This window comes from Aulostomus chinensis, chromosome 14 (genome assembly GCF_037954235.1).
Source record: "Aulostomus chinensis isolate RoL2024-O1b breed Wild chromosome 14, RoL_Achi_v1.0, whole genome shotgun sequence".
Classification (NCBI taxonomy): domain Eukaryota; kingdom Metazoa; phylum Chordata; class Actinopteri; order Syngnathiformes; family Aulostomidae; genus Aulostomus; species Aulostomus chinensis.
In genome coordinates, this window is record NC_141333.1 from 19,294,270 (window position 1) to 19,300,663 (window position 6,394).

Here is a 6,394-nt window from a genome sequence, read left to right on the forward strand (position 1 = left end):
TCTTTCACATATTAAAGAGATGGAAGAAATGCTTCTGAAACAAGAATATCAGGTAGTTACCAAAGGCTTCAGGCCACTGTGTGTGGATGCCACTGTCCTCTTCAAGATCCATGGCAGGAAGCCACGGGGGCTGCTTCAGGACATGCTGCAGGTCTGACTGAGAATCTTTATTGTCCTCTTCAGAAAAAACATCTTCTACCAGTGTCAGCAATGACGCCACTACCCACAGCATCACCTGATGAAAGAAAAAAACAGATTACTTCAGGGGTCATTTGATAGCAAGAGTATAGAAAGTGTTACTTTTGTACTTGCTTACTCACTGTCCCTTCAAACTAAAGCGTTCCAATATGAATGCTCTGCATTTTGCCCCTTTTGTGTTGTTGCTTTTCTTTTATTAGGCTTGATGATTTATCTATGTAAATTAAAATTAAAAGGAACCACAAAACATTTTACAAATGCCCTAAACTGTCACAGACTTGTTTGGACCGGATTTTGAATTTGGCAATCTGTTGGTGTTTGAAATAATTTTTTAAGTTGAAAAATTATCCATAATTTTTCTTCAGTGTTTCTGTGTAGATTTTCATGCCTCCCCAACCCCGTTTTAAAGTTCACCTCCCATTGGTGTCTGGATTTTCTGTGCTTTCCGTCTTCCCTCCTTTTTTTGTGTGATCACCCATGTCTTCTCTATTCACTCCTTCTTTGCCCTTGTGTTTTCCCACAGGCTTATTGTCTTCAAATTCATTTTTTTTGCTGGACTGTCTGTTTTGTTTTCCCTCATCTTCCCTGTGTTTTCCATGCAAAGTCCATGTGACAGTTTAGTTTTCCAGTGTTTTTGTTTCCAGTGTTTTGTTTTCAATTTTATATTAAAGATGTATTTCAGTTCTCATTTTCTTCCTCCTCATTTGGGTATAATACCCTCCACTTATTTTGACAATACAATCCTACCAGTAGCCTACATGAGCTGTGAAATTCATCAACATGAACAAAATCCCTTAATACTGCTACTGTATACCGTATACTCAAGCCATCACACAAGTCAACTACCCAACAGCTAAAGCAAGTTTAGCTTCAGTTCACAGAACAATTTTTATTTTTTTGGTGAACCAAGTTGCCATATCTGCAACCAGACATTTCCATTTCCAGCTGGACGGCAGCCATCTACTTCCCCTGAGACCATTTGTGCACCCAAGAGACTGCATGGTTGCCAGCAGAGATTCCATCTTTGACCTTAGTAACTTTTTGTTCAAGCCAAGAGCCACCCATCTCCAGTTCTGGCTTGAACATGGCCACAGCTATTTCCCATTCTGACTGGGATGACGACCCATCTCCGGAGCAAGAGATGGATGGATCTCCATCTCCTGCTCCAGAGGTGGGTCGCATCCTCAGCTTTTGCCAGTTCATGCTGGTATTTTAACCCGGATACTCCTCTGTTATTTCTATTATTGTCATGAAAATTTGTTACAGACATTCATCAGTCTTGTTAATCCTCACTGGATTATTTGTAATCAGAATCTCCTGAATTTTCATCTAGGGCCATTATCAGGTCAAATTATAATTCATCTAACGGTTAACAATCAAATCCTGTGTGACTAATGACATCCTAGTCAACACCAGCAGCACTTAGAAAGTAAAGCACTTAAACTATTTTTCAGTTATAAAAATATTAGTATGTAGATGTTAGCATTTAGCTCAAACTACTGGTAGATCTGGTAGTATGGCTGTGGACGCCAATATGTACTGTATTCGGTGAGATACAGTATTACATACATTGTTGAAACTAAGCACTGCTGTGAGTAAGCTGATCCACTCTGTTCCATCAGCTGTGTGAGATGGAAACTGTGTCCAGGTTCCCTTTGCCTGGCTTTGTGCCCGTAGAAGCCTCATGGCCTTATGGGATACCTGCAGCCAACACCTGTACCTCTTTAATTACTTAAGTGGCATGTGAACTTTTCCTGCCATAGAGAGAAGATTAATATTTTAGGATCACTTATTAAATTAGTTTCTATGTAGTGTCTGACAGGAACTTAAGGTCCAGATCAGAGCTGTGTAGTGGAAACTTGCTGGTGGTGAAACGTATATGCTAACAAGCTGCTAAAAAAATCTACTGGGTGCCCTCTCTCTCTGTCCATCATAAAAACAGACAAATGAAATGTTTTGTTTGTCTTGTAGTGACTGAAATCCTTTCAGGTTGTGACATCTTATGATTTTAATGTCTATTGGACAGTCATGCAATCAGTGATTGGATATACAAGTCTGTACGAAGGCAGAGCTTGAGCTTTTAGCTCAGACGCTTTCTTTCATTCCTCAGACAGACCACCTTTCTTGTTTTCCACGAGCTTGACTGAGTGCACTATAAATGCCCTTGAGCAGAGGCTGGGTTTATGGAGAGAGATCAGAGAGATAGTAGGATGCGATCAGGAAGAGTTTATGTGTTATCTAATCAAGTGTTTCACAGGGGCCATTCAGAAAATGCTTGACTTGATGCCAGATTGCTGTCTCCATATCGCAGCTCCCCTCTGGGTCAAGACTCTGGTATTGGTCTACGGGCAGTGAAGGTTGGTGCTCCATTGTCCCTCCAAGCCACGGTCATACCGTAAACCCAGGAGTGGCCAATTTGACTTTCACTCCAAGGATCTAAGATCAGTCAAAGCTTTCTTGGCTCCACAGGGGTCAAATAACTGCCTCTTCTGACTAGAACAGGAGAGTCGCCTCTAAACTTCCACTCCAGAGTTCAAGTCCTTCCAAGTCACTTCCAATTTTAATCTAATTCTTTTCCCAATTGAATGTGAAACCATTTGAGATGAATGTGCTTCCCAAATTAATGTCATGAAAAATTACACTTAACACTTCAACATCTTGATGGTGCATGATGCCCTTTGTCATCCTCATGGTACAGTAGTACAGACATGCAGTTTGTTATTGGCTAAACTATTTATTATTTAGTCATGTTTATTGTTTTGTGTTTTTTTTTTTTTTTTTTTTTACTATGAACTCCTACCTTTGGTGACAATAAAACACATAAAATATGAGCACCTTCCAGTTCTTCAGGTGATGCTGGGTATTTGATGCTTCCTGCCTCCACCAGGTTTTTCCATCTGAAAAATAACATTTAAATATGAAAAATCTTATCATACACCAGTTATCTTTTCTAAATGTCTCAAGGAATGTTTCTCAAAAAAGTAGGAGGAAGCACAGCTTTCACTACAATAACAAGCTACTTTGTGTTGCTTCCTCTTTATTGAGCAATGATTTCACAGTTGTGGTTTGCTCTATTTATCATTGAGAAAAATTAAGTTGCATCAGACAGGATTTCACATGTCTGCAGTTTAGAGAAACATGTCTCTGTTCAGAGGGAATTTTCAATCATAACCCAGCTGATTAATGAAAGGAAGTAAATGCTATTATTAAAACAAAATTATTTCTTCGCTCCTAAATTATGTACCGTAATTTCCCACAACCCCAATAAAACACCACAAATATTCACCCTGTTTTATGATCATTTAGATCAGTAAATTTACAGCTTTGGTCTCAACTCTGGGCTCAACAGCTTGTCTTGACAGTCTTTGTCTTGTGCGCCTGTTGCTACTTCTGCCCAATTTGAGTTATCGCTCCTCTCCAGCGCTGTGATGCTCTTCTCAAAGCCGGCTGGAGACGCTGCCCTGCCCTGCCACCAGCCAGCTGTTTGTGCTGCACTGCAGTCATCTACAAGTAACATTTAAATGTAATGCTGAGCAGGAATATTTTGTTTCTGATTTACAGAGCACTGTTTTTCTTTGATGTCTTGACTTGGTCAAGAGCTGTTCCGTTCAAACTCCAGTCAACTTCAGGGCTTTTGTCTTCAGTTCTCTGCCCAGTTGTCCAGTAATTCTACTGGCTAAAGCTCCTTAGATCCTTAGAGAAATTGGACCAGTCCACGTCTTGAATGGGTGAACAAGATGTATTCACAGGTTTAAGTCTTTTCTGAAACATACATGGAAAAGTACTCACACCCTGTTTGTCTTAGTTAATTTTTGAATTATGAATTCTCTCTAGTAAGTATTGAACAAAATGGTAAATACCATACAGCCAGATTGCCAGCGACTGTAAGGGTGATATGGATGTTTGTATGCACTGTTTCAGTTTCTCATGCATTGAAATGGCACATATCGCAGCTTGTGTGACTATGGGATTTTTTCTTATTAGTATGTAGTTAAATACCTAAAATAAGGTTTGTGGTTCACACAAAATTAAGGTTCCGTTCTACTAAAAAAAAACTACAAATGTCCGTAAGAACACCACATTTTTTTTCAAAAGTCTTTATATGTTTCAAAAGCAACTGTCAGAAGTTGCTTAATATGAATATGGTAAGTGTTGGTGTGGTGATGCTTCACTCCCAGGCTGTTCACAACTGCATTCTAGAGCTCAGTCATGAACTGGGGCCTCTGGTCATAAGAAACATCAGATAGGATGCTGAACCCCGTACAACCTGATGAACCCACTGGCACCTCTGCGGACAACCTCCGGCCAGTGTGTACTCCTCTCTGCCACAGTGACAAGATGTTTTAACATGTGAGAAGAGGGCAGGGACCTAACCAAGGCCCTGATGACATGGTCTCACCTCTGTTCAGGCATTTTGAATGAGTGCCTTGACGCATTAGTGCCTTAGTGCGCTGACACTCCACACAGGAATAAGCCCACTCACCCAAAGTCTTTTTTCAGTCCACACCAAATGAACCTGGCTGCTACTAAGTAATGCAACTTCCTGTCTAGATCACAAATCCTATAGAAAGCCCTGAAAAGCTGCCTTCTCCATGCACTTGGGACAACAGGCCATGGACAACATGTGGAGATGTTGCATAGGAGGGTGGTATGGGACTCATCAAATTGGATATCTTCAAGTAGCAGCCCTGTCACAGCTGACCTAAGCATCCTCACCCTCAGTGCTGGATGTGCAGGACTGGATAGCCTGGAGTAGTCACATTGTTGAGCCAGGTAATCCCCACATAGCACCACCCTCTGCTGGTGCCATGTGCAGCTCATGGGCTTTCAGGCCTGCTGATGATTCCCAGGCACTTCATGTTGTCAAACTCGGCCTGGGCAATGGTGAGATTGGCTGGATCTAAGTGCCGGGCCTGGATAGGAAGACCAGAGGTGGTGATGTGATACTCCACCCCATGTTTGATGGTGGTAGCTGAGAGGGTGGGCCACACAAGATCAGGAACGTTGGCGACGAGGTGGAGAACTCATCTGCAGCCGCCAGGATTCTGGACAGCCTGAGAGCCTCTGGTCTGCTGATTGTGCAATAATAAGAACAAAAAGTCACAGTCAATCAGACAGTGGCCCTTAACATCCACCAGTAGCCCATACGCACAGAGGAAATTTGCCCTGAAGAGAGGAATATCTACTTTTGGTGGAACAAAGTCTGAAATAATGCTTTTGAGACATAGCTTGACATGCTTTGTCCCTAAAGGCTGAATGGAGCAGTCCTTGACCACCGTCTAGGCAGGGCTGTGGCCGTCAGTGCAGAATCCTCATCAGTGCACCCAAGTTACACAGAGAAGTGATTCCAAAAGACAGCACATGGGATGAACAACAGCCTGCCTGCATGGCCGATGCTTTCCCTCGAAACACAGTTTAAAGCGTGAAGAGGTCCATAAAGAAGGCTGATTAAACTAATCTGTCATGTTTCTTTGTGGTGCAGCCACAAGCATGTTACTGTTTTAGTCTGGTGCCAAGTGTTTCTAGACAACTGAATCTTCTTCTTTTGTCTCCCTCCTCCCTCATGAGCCAAAAGCTTTCAGTTTTGTTTGGTCTTTGGAGAAGTGCAGCAGAACACTAGCTTAGAAGAAGCATGCTCCGCATTTATATACAGTATGCGTATCTCTCTCTCTCTCTCTCTCTCTCTCTCTCTCTCTCTCTCTATATATATATATATATATATATATATATAAATGCATCATGCCCTCAATGGCCTTGAAAACATAATTTTACATATTTTACTTGATTGCCCAGTCCAAGTACAACCATACACCAGTGGGCCATTGACTCTAGGAGGCTGAAATCCTACGACTGCCATGGCCATGGCAACAGACGTTGCTCCCTCCTCTCCAAACTGTACCTCTGTCTGAGCAAACCATGCTGCTGGGCTTCCCAGAACTCTGGCATCTTCGACACTAAAGCATGTGTTGCCATGCCGCCGGTTGTACTAATTTCCTGATCCATCCAGATCCCTCAGGGTTACCAGTGTAGAGGCTGAGTAAAGGATCACTGAGGCAAAATACTAGCGCACCGACTGTGCACCGCTGTTTACTTCGTAAAACATTACCCACCATGCTTCCTTGCTTCTCTCAACTTGCTTCCACACTGCCTTCTTTTAAAGGTGCACGAGAAAACAACTTTAACAATTTTAAGCAAA